General features: G+C 33.6%; 1 pseudogene; it reads left to right on the top strand.

Moving 5' to 3' along the window:
* Positions 1-1,250: 1,250 nt before the first annotated feature.
* The window catches only part of LOC129502275 (TAR DNA-binding protein 43-like), a 172,745-nt pseudogene continuing 162,333 nt past the window's right edge, over positions 1,251-11,662 (top strand).

Genomic DNA, 11,662 nt, shown 5'->3' with positions numbered 1-11,662 from the left:
TTTTTTCCAGTTTGCTATTAAATTACACCAGTTAAGTTTTCTTCATTATTATGAAGAATTGCATACGTATTAAGAGATTGTCATTCATTATTTTTTTTTAACTTTTTGAAAAGACATAGGCTGATTTGGTAGAGAAAAGCTGACATCTTTAAAGGCACATTATAGGGGCACCTGGGTGGCTCAGTGGTTGAGCATCTGCCTTTGACTCAGGTCCTGTTCCCTGAGTCCCAGGATCAGGTTCTCCACGGGGAGCCTGCTTCTCCCTCTGCCTGTGTCTCTGCCTATCTTTCTGCATCGGTCATGAATAAATAAATAAAATATTTAAAAAGAGGCACAACAATATTATATTGTTTTCCCATGAAATGATGAGATAAGCACTAAAAGTACCATTAACAGGCACAATCTTAACAGTCCTTGGAAAGAAGAGCTAAACTAGTTAAAACTGAAGTTATAAAGAATACCTAATATAATAGAATCACTATAGAAGGTTTGACTATATTCAGGGCCCTATTTAGATATAATTGACCTTTGTGCTTACATAGACTATAAAGCTAAGCAGAAGAATCCGAGCCAAGGGATGTCCCATACAAACTTTCCCACAAAAATGTATTTAATAACACTATCTGTACCTTTAAAATGGGATTCTGAAAATGCTCCAATTACGAGTAAGCATATTGTTATATAAATATCCATACATTTAGAGGAAGTACTACCACAAAGATTACTATCAAAGTCACAGTGACCACAAATGCTTCAAGAAAACACCAAATCCAAGTCAACTAGCTTGTGATACATGTTTTAAAAGTTTCTATCCTTCTTCCTTTGAAGCATGAATGACCATAATTGTAGATCCAGGGCAGTTTAACAATCACCCAATTTTCCCATGAAGATTTAGTCTTTTGTTTATAAAGTATGAAAAAAAAAATCACTTACTTGTACAAGAAGAGCTTCTAAAATAGTCACTAACTAGCCATTGTAAATATAAGCAACAAAATTGGCTGTCTCTACAATTTCTATATTCCACATAATGTGGCTGCTTCAGTTTTTATGCCAGCAGTGGCATGACAAATCCTTGTGCTTCAAGTCTCATAGTCTTAATGGCCTTTCTCTCATGGATATCAGTCTAGCCTGCTGCAACCATTCTTCAAGACAACATGGTCACTCTGAGTTGGAATAAATACATGGTCTTTTGTAGTCAAAGAGCCCCAGGCTTTCATGTCTCTTTATTGCTCATCCAATACCAAGTGCAAATGTTGAAACTGCCTCCTCCCCGAGGGGATGCTAAAATGATGCAACTCCAGTATGACTTTGGGTTTTGGCCACCACTATGGCACAGGCACCCTACTGAGGAGGCTTCAGCACAGCTGAGGTATGACATTTGCATTTTATTTAGAGTTGTAAAATTTAGTATGCAAGTAAGTATACACAGGGAAATGTATCAGGTCAGAGTCCAGACATGAGTCTTATACACAACTTATTTTATACTTTATTCTTGCTATCAGTTCTGTGTAATTGATTTTAGGTCATAATTTTACCAGGTAACTATGTCAAAACTTTGACCTACTCCTCTACATGATTGTCTTTGCAGGCAAAGACCTACTTTTCTTTGTCAGGAGTGATGCTTCCTCCTGAATAGATAAAGTATAGTTGCCATGAGGCTGAAAAAAAAAAAAAAAAAAAAAAAAACCTCAGTATACCCCCTCCTTCCTCTAGTACTTACTCTGCTATTTCCTTGCCTCCATTTAGTTTTCCAGGGGAGGTTATCCAAAGTATAATTTATAATCCAAAGTATAATTTATAATCAGTTCTCACCTCATCAGCTTTCTTCACTTACTGTATTTTAGCATCCATTTTTTTTTACCATTCCATTGAATGACTCATAAATGTGACCCCCGGAAACCTACTGATTGCTCAATCAAATGGATACATTTTAATTATTATTTAATCTCTGAAGCATTTTATACCATTGGCATGTCTTTCTACATTGTGATTTTGTCATCTTTCTTTTTATGACTCCAAGGCATCAAGGTTTTACTTCAGTTTTTCTGATCATTCTTTCTCCAATGCTTCACTGAATCATCTTTCTCTGACTATTCTATCACTGGTGAGTCCTGTTATCAATTGTACCTCTTCAAGTTCTCTATGACCACACTACATATTCACTCCCAATTACTTTTTTTTCATTTCTCCCATATATTCTTTAAATTAGCAATCCTAAACTTCAGTTTATGCCACTTTTATCAGTTACAGACATATATTTCTATGTCAGCCATATACTTATTGGTCCTGCTGAGAGATTCTTCAGACATTCACATTTGACCTAATGCAAAAACAAACAAGAAAAAAACCATAAAATTTCAGTACTTCATTCTCTCTCTTCTAGGAAAAAAAAAGGAATTAAGTCATATTTTTAAAAGTAAAAAATTTAAGGAATTAAATTTAAAGGTATTTCAAATGAAAAACAACGCTAAAAATTTTGAGAAAACCTTATATTTGTTATGCATTTCCTTTAAGATTTAATTGCTGGTGGAAGAGGATGAATGCCACCTGGAAAATCCATAAACAGGGCTGCCATGGAAAGGAAATATAGTATAGAAATACTCTTATATTAACAAGATATCATCATATTATCACTCTTATCCCCTTAAATTTTAATCCATTTGATTCCAAGAGGAGATATTACAGTTGAATAATATCTGAGGAAAGGACAATATATATACATATATATGTGTATAAAACCTTGTATATATAACATTGTATATATAACAGTGTATATATAACTTATAAATACAATGGAATATTACTCAGCCATAAAAAAGAATGAAATCTTACCATTTGCAATGATGTGGATGGAGCTACAGAGTATTATGCTAAGTGAAATAACTCAGAGAAAGACAAATACCACATGATTTCATTATATATGGTATTTAAGAAACAAAACATAGGGGGAAAAGAGAAGCAAACCAGAAAAGAGACTCTTAACTATAGGGTTGCTGGAGGGGAGGTCATTGGGGGGAATGCCTTAAATAGGTGATGGGTTTTAAGGAGGACACTTGTGGTGAGTACTAGGTGTTTTTGTAAATGATGAATCACTTAATTCTACACTTTAAACTAATATTACACTATATATTAATTAACTGGAATTTAAATTAAAACGAATAAAGAAAAAATATAATCTGAGAATATCTTTTTTAAAAAATGAGTTTCAAAATAATATTATATCATAAATACTTAGGAGAATGGTAGGTATTTTTAGAAGAAAAATAGCTTTTTGATGAGGTTAGACTGACTTGAAAGAGTAGAAAATTTAGGGATGCTAAAACCAAGAAATGTATTAAGGTATGAAGATAAGAAAACAATACCTGAATGATTAATGACACTTAAACTTTGTACTTCTGCAATAAGAATATAATGGCTTCAGTCAGATCCCATTAAATGTGTATGGATATTCCATTTTATGAAGAAAGGCTTTATTTCATTATTTTAATGTTTTATAACATAATTCTTTACATATCTTTAGTAAAATTTGGCACAACTGGCACATGAACATTTTAGCTTACATGGTATAGCCCTACTTTTCTCTAGAAGTGATGGAATAAAATAAGATTTTGGAAAGAGTGTGAGCAATCCTTGGTAACTAAATAAGTAGAAAATAGATATCATTACTTTCTTCCTTGTGGTATGAAATCCAGCCCAGGTGAAGGATAAGAAAAGGTGATTGTGATTATGACCTACAGTCAGTAAGGTGATAGAGTACTTTAAATCTGCTGGATACCCATGTATATCATCCATCTACCAGTTATAGGAACAGTTTTAACTGGAAAAGAGAAACAAAATAAGCATTGAAAGACAAGATAGAGAATAATCTTAGTAAATATAAAGACTCACTGCAGACTGTATCTAAGTAGAGAATAAGGCCTACCTCCTTTGTATTTATAAAATTATAATGCAACAATTACGATTAACCAAATTACTTCAATTAGGTAAATTCAGTATGCCGTCTTTGAGGTTTTAAAGTCAGGATTATATGTAAATAGACAATTACTTATTTTGAGATTTTTAAAAATATGAATTATAAAAGGATACTGAAATGAAAAAAATCTGTGTACAAAGTATTTGTATTTAGAGGAAGTATTTAGAGGAAAGACAACGGTTTCTTCTTGCTGACTAAACAAATGATCAATCTGCTTAGATACCAAACAGTACATATGTTAGTAAAAATATATATAGATATTTCACAAAATCTTTATTGATATTTCAGCATTTTAGACTTGAGGGGGTTTAAAATTTTAGTTTCAGTAATTTATTTTGGGAATAAACAAACAAAAGACTGAAAGGGTTAAGTGCAATATGAAATATCCTAGAAATATTTTAAGATAGCATGCATTTTTGGGTTTTGCAACTAGTACTACTTTCCATACTTCTGTAGGTTTGATTTCCCTTTAAAAATAAACAAATTCAAAAAATTCTACTTTGCAAAGGAGTAAAAGACAAAATTGTGATCTCTCATGCTCCCATGGAAATGTCTAATTGCTACTTTTTTAACGCAAATTAATTTTCTCATATGCTCAATTTAAGTATCATCCAATTTTCCTCTCTGTGGCCTTTTGCTTAAGGAGTAATTACATTGCTGACATTTTTAATTAAAACAGTGCTATCTATTTTAAAAAGCATTAAGCCTGCCATTGATTTCAGATCCTGAATAAAATTTTGGTTGATGAATCAGGATATGTGTCTTAACACTCTATGAAGCCTATATGTATCAGACAACAATTTAAATTACATAGTATTCAGATAAAAAGTCATTTTTAAAAATTCAATAGCATTATTAGAAATTAGGGTCCTAATACAATAATACACACACATAACATATATATATATATATTTCATTCTGATGAAGCTATCACCTAATAATTTTAATTTACAGTTGGAAAATTAGAAATTTAGCATATTAGCATTTTTTGGAGTCTAAAAATAATCTGTGACTTATTATATACTTATTAAACATTTTCAAATTCTGGAGAAAGTTTCAAACTCTTTTTTTTTTTTTATAAATTAATTTTTATTGGTGTTCAATTTACCAACATACAGAATAACACCCAGTGCTCATCCCGTCAGGTGTACCCCTCAGTGCCCATCACCCATTCACCCCCACCCCCCGCCCTCCTCCCCCTCCACCACCCCTAGTTCATTTCCCAGAGTTAGAAGTCTTTATGTTCTGTCTCCCTTTCTGATATTTCTCACACATTTCTTCTCCCTTCCCTTATATTCCCTTTCACTATTATTCATATTCTCCAAATGAATGAGAACATACACTGTTTGTCCTTCTCCGGTTACTGTGGCCAAGTTCAAAAAGGGTGTTGCCTGAGTTCTCCTCTGGGATTTTGATGGAATCTTGTCTCACATTTAGATCTTTCATCTATTTTGAGTTTATCTTTGTGTATGGTGCAAGAGAGTGGTCCAGTTTCATTCTTCTGCATGTGGATGTCCAATTTTCCCAGCACCATTTATTGAAGAGACTGTCTTTCTTCCAGTGGATAGTCTTTCCTCCTTTATCGTATATTAGTTGACCATAAAGTTCAGGGTCCACTTCTGGGTTCTCTGTTCTATTCCATTGATCTATATGTCTGTTTTTGTGCCAGTACCACACTGTCTTGATGAACACAGCTTTGTAGTACAACCTGAAATCTGGCATTGTGATGCCCCCAGATATGGTTTTCTTTTTTTAAAATTCCCCTGGCTGTTTGGGGTCTTTTCTGATTCCACACAAATCTTAAAATAATTTGTTCTAAGTCTCTGAAGAAAGTCCATGGTATTTTGATAGGGATTGCATTATACGTGTAAATTGCCCTGGGTAACATTGACATTTTCACAATATTAATTCTGCCAATCCATGAGCATGGAATATTTTTCCATCTCTTTGTGTCTTCCTCAATTTCTTTCAGAAGTGTTCTATAGTTTTTAGGGTATATTTTGAGAACCATTTGAATGGTAAATGGTTCTCCAACCTTTTATTTTCAGGTTGTAGGTGTCCTTCTGTCTAAAATGAGTCTCTTGTAGACAGCAAATAGATGGGTCCTGCTTTTTTATCCAGCCTGAAACCCTGCGCCTTTTGATGGGGTCATTAAGCCCATTCACGTTCAGAGTTACTATTGACAGATATGAGTTTAGTGTCATCATGATATCTATTCAGTTCTTAAGTTTCAAACTCTTAATGAGGAGGAGTTATGTGCCACTTAACCAATAAGGTTTAAGTAGTGTTATGAAGGATGCTACTGGGCAGAATGGTGGGGAGGAAATGTTGAAATCAACAAAATGGAGCTATGAATTCTGAAAGTGAAAATAATATCTTACTGGACAAAAGGAATCTTAGTAAACTGTAAATGAGGACAAAGCAGAGATTTGGCCAAGCATATAGCAAAAGAATCTCACTTAGAAAATCCCCCTAAACCACAACCTTGACATCTAAATAGAGGTGGCTCTTCATCTAATGCATATTAACTTGTTTTATAAAATGGAAAAAAAAAGAGAGTAGATCTTAAAAGTTCTCATCACAAGAATATGTGTGGATATCCTTACAATAAAATGTCTATGATTACCTATTTATATCACTCCTATTGTACTCTTTGTTTTAATCTTCACATACTAAAAGTATGCTAAAAGACTCATTTCCATATATGTGTGATATATATGTTTAATTATATTACCTGCATTTACTGTTTAAATGCATATTCCTTACTTACAAATTACCTTATGTTATGCATAGTTGAACGTATAATTATTTTGAAATGAGACCTCTTTTCAGACCTTCAACATCACATTTATGATACTGATTACTTCATTCTCTTAGTCTTCATTTGACCCAACAACACAGCATAGACTTAACTTTCCTCCAATAATTTCCTTTGATTTAAATTTCCTCCACCATTAAGGAATGTGATGTATTTTCCATGTATGGCTAGGGGCTGTGATTTTTCCCACTATGTAAGATTATAGGTGGTAACACGTGTTTTCAAAGCTTTAATTTTTTTTTCTTTAATTTGAGACTCTTTTAGCTGATTCTCCTTTTTGAAGCTCCAGGCATTAAGCAGTGGGTGGAATTTAATGATGAAATCAGCAGATGTTATTAATGCAAATACATCAGCTGCATCAAATTTCTATCTAGAAGATGTGAAAGTTGGACAGGGGTAAAGTCAGAATTTTTTTTTAATTTTGTGATGAGTACTTTTCATATCGACAGAACACACAAATTTCTGCCCTGTTAGGGAATTTCTTAGAAGTCATAATGATGACGTGAAGTAAGAAAGAAAAAAGCGAGGATAAATATTATATATGTATCACTCATGAATCAACTTTTGGATAAAAACTGCATATGTCGGGATGCCTGAGTGGCTCAGGGGTTGAGCAACTGCCTTCGGCTCAGGGCATGATCCTGGAGTAGCCTCTCTCTCTATCTCTGTGTGTGTGTCTCTCACGAATAAATAAATAAAATGTTAAAAAAAAACCCTGCATATGTCAATTTTTGGCCTTACTAATGAATAATAAACCTTGGTAATAAATACAATTAAAATTAAATCAACTTTTTGGTATTCATCTAATCTGCTAAGGAAATAATTCATTTCTAAGCAGTCTACACATTTAATGTAATGCCTATCAAAACACTGACAGCATTTTTCACAGACTAGAACAGACAACCCTAAAATTTATATGGAACCACAAAAGACCTCAAATAGCCAAAGAACCTTGAAAAATAAAAGCAAAGTTGGAAGCATAACAATTACAGACTTCAACTTATATTACAAAGCTGTAGTGATCAAAACAGTATGGTAGTGACACAAAAACAGACATATAAGATCAATGGAACAGAAAACCCAGATATGAATCCACAGCTATATCATCAATTAATCTTCAACAAAGCAAAAAAATTTCCCGTGGAAAAAAGTCTCTTCAACAAATGGTGGTTGGAAAAACTGAAAAACAACATGTAAAAGAATGTGACTGGACCACTTTCTTACACCATACACAAAAGTAAGCTCAAAATGGATTGAAGACCTAAATGTGAGACAGAAAGCCATTAAAATCCTAGAGGAGGACACAATCCTTTTGACATTGGCGGTAGCACCTTCCTTCTAGATATGTCTCCTGAGGCAAGGTAAACAAAAGCAAAAATGAACTATTGGGACTTCATCAAAATAAAAACCTTCTGCACAGTGAAGGAAACAGTGAACAAAACTAAAAGGCAACCTACAGAATGGGAGAAGATCTTTGCAAATGATGTATCTGATAAAGAATTAATATCTAAAAAAACCATAAAGAACTTAAAAACCCAACACCCAAAACACAAATAATCAAATTTAAAAAATGAGCAGAAGACACGAATGTATATTTTTCCAAAGAAGGCAACCAGATGGCCAACAGACATATGAAAGTTTGCTCAACAGCACTGATTACCAGGAGAATACAAATCAAAACACCTCATACCTGTCAGAATGGCCAAAATCAATAATACAAGAAACAACAGATATTGGCAAGGATCTGGAAAAAGGGAGAACCCCCTTGCACTGTTGGGGACAATGCATAGTGGTACAGCCACTATGGAACACAGTATAGAGGTTCTTGGTAAAAATATTTCCCTAAAAATGAGTCAAAGACAAAGACAAAATGAACTTTGATATAAAGTTAATCTACCTTAAATACATATCAAAATAATTTGACAAATGACAAAATAAAATGGTACAGTAAAGTTTATTATAGTCTTCCTTACATTTTGGAAGTATGCTGTAGAGAATGGACAAATGCAAAAGATAATTTCATATAGGGTTGAGTGTTATAAAGGAAATAAAATAATATGCAGTTGAGCATGATGGAAGAGGCTAATTTAAGTAAGGTATTCAGGGGAGGCTTCTCTGTGGAAGTGGCATTTGATTGAATTCTTAAATGGTGAGGAATTAGCTTACCAGTTCAACAGTTCTAGGCAAAGTATGAGCAAGTGATAAAGAATTAAGATGAAAATAAGCTTGAGATTTTCAAGCATAAGAAATATGGTCTTTATGCGTTCAGCAAGGTTGCAGAGAGTGGGTGAAGCATCATAATCGTGGGTAATAGGTGTCATAATAGGAAAACCTAAAGATGGGAACCTATTTTAAAGATATGACATTCCTGTTCGAACCTCTAGAAATTAAAAAGTCAGAATACCAGTCAGGAATCATGTAGTGTAATGTCTCCTAGAGACTTGGGTTTATTTAAATGTGCACAGAAACCATTAGAAAGGTTGGAGATACACCATAAATGTATTTATATTTTAAAGGACCATCCCTTCTTTTTCTGGGAAAGTGTAACTCTAACATGGGGTTCATTAAGATTAGAATCAATGAAACACATCAGAAGCTATTATAGTCATACAATTTCTATTAATATATCTATGACCTTCAGAATACATTTAATTCATGGACATGAACTTCATAACGCATTTAATTCATATATTCATATTCATATTGGGAAGAACATGACAACTTTAACAGTTCCACTGTAACAATTAGAAAAGCTCGGTCTATTGTAAGAATCATCATTTTATAGATAAAAGGAGCAGTGGAAGCAATAATGAATAGAATTGGAATTCCAGAAATGGGGAGACTCTTTGCAGGTGAGCTGATTATCCTATCACTGACTATTTTCTTCTTGGTGACATTTGCTAATTATAAGCTGGGACCAAGGAGGGGCTTGGCTCTATGTCAGACTTGGCCCATGCTGAGGAACTCGACTGAAAGTAAAAACTGTCATTCTCTTGAAACTTTACAGGGCTGATGTAAGGAACAGATAACTTGAAAATACCCCGGTCCAGCCAGTTTTCCCCTAAGCACAAATTCTGAATCTCAGGCTGCTAGCTGGTGGTTTTATTTACGAGTAAGCCAAGTAATAACTGCAATGATTATGTAGTACTTAGCACGAGTCTCACCAGAGAAATGAGGCCTGCCTCAAAACATAGTTAATTTTCTTTTCCACATATCTGAAATACTTAGAAGCAAGAGGAATCAGGACACTGGAGTGCTAAACATAAAATTTCTGCAGGTCAAAATCTCCCATGTTTTCAGGGCTAAGGAAAAAAAGATCTGCCAGGGTCTCAATCCTAAGATTGAAATGTCCTAAGAACATACCTCAAGAACAGAGATGGACCAGGAGTAGATTGAATCTTATGGAGACTGCACTTTTAAACCATCTAAATGATTACAGAGATGAACCAATTCAATCTCTGTCTAATTTGAGATCAACTCTTTACACCGTCTTCCTCTAAGGGAAAGGGAAAGCCCTCTTTGGCAAAATAGACTTTGTGAAGGCGCTGTGGTTCTTTTAAAAAAATAAACAGACATGCAGAAAGGCAAGTAAAAGGTGACTAGTAATGAACACAAACAGAATAATAATCCTAATAGTGACATGAGTACAAACAAAGTCTTATTAATTTGCTACATATAATATAGGGTAGTCAAAAATGATGAAAAGCTGGAAATTTTAATAGAAAAAAATTTAATCTATAAAAATAGAATCATATGTACATTTTAGAGTATAAAATACAATTGCTGAAAGAAAGAAATCAAACTTGTTGAATGATTTTTAACAGACTGTGCACAGAAGACAAGATTTGTTGTGCATTTTATTATATATAAAGTATACATACCATGTATTATATTAATGTAAATATTATATATGGTATATATTATAAACATTAACACTAACATAACACACTGATTATGTCCAGAATTGCTTCTAACCCCTTTTTTATTTTAATTTTCATTTTGATTTATTTTTATTTTCATTTTCCTCTTTTGATTAATATCACGTTTTTAGACTGGGTAATTGCCATTGGCTACTGAAACAAACAACTCTGAAGTCTCAGTGCGTTAACACAGAATTTTTTTTCTTTCCCGTGATTAGTAAAATGCTAATATTTCTCGTCAAGTGGCCCTCCTGGACTCCTCTTCACTAAGTGAGGGCTCTGGACTGAAGTTTTTACCATTTAGTGGCCCCACAATGGCCCAGGTCCTCATAGCCCCCTGCATTTAGTTGTTTGACTAGAAAAAGTGAAATTTTGGAGAATTGTGCAGTCACCCCCTGAGCCCCTCAATGACATGCACAGGATTCCTGTCTACTACCCAGTGTACAGTGATATCATCGTGTCACTGGGAGCTGGGAAATGCAGTGCCTGGCAGGTGGACAGCTCCCTCAACTGTGCACAACAGAAAGGGGACATAAATCTGTGCAGTTCAGCAAGCAATCTTTGCCACAATTAATGCATGCAATGAAGCAAATTACAATCTACATGCAAAGTAAGTGCATTGTTTTCCACATTTAAACTATCTAAATGGTTAGTTAATCTATGTCTTCTGTTCTCTAAAGTCATCCCTTAAATTGTGCCTATTTATTTAATTGGACAAAGTAAATTTTGCACATCTTCTATATATAAAGAAATTGTCTCTAAAAGTTTTAATTGCTTGTAATTTATCAGAGGAAAAGGATTATTTGTCTTTTCACATTTATCTCTTTTCAATGTACAGATTAGATTTGTGCTTCCCACACTTTGAATTTACAGGCAAAAAAGAAAAATTATGGAGTTTTTCTGTAAATATTTGTATACATGATGCATCTGTCATCACTTTTCATATTTTTC

Source organism: Nyctereutes procyonoides, unplaced genomic scaffold, assembly GCF_905146905.1.
Source record: "Nyctereutes procyonoides isolate TBG_1078 unplaced genomic scaffold, NYPRO_anot_genome, whole genome shotgun sequence".
NCBI lineage: Eukaryota > Metazoa > Chordata > Mammalia > Carnivora > Canidae > Nyctereutes > Nyctereutes procyonoides.
This window is presented reverse-complemented; position numbering and strand designations above follow the sequence as displayed.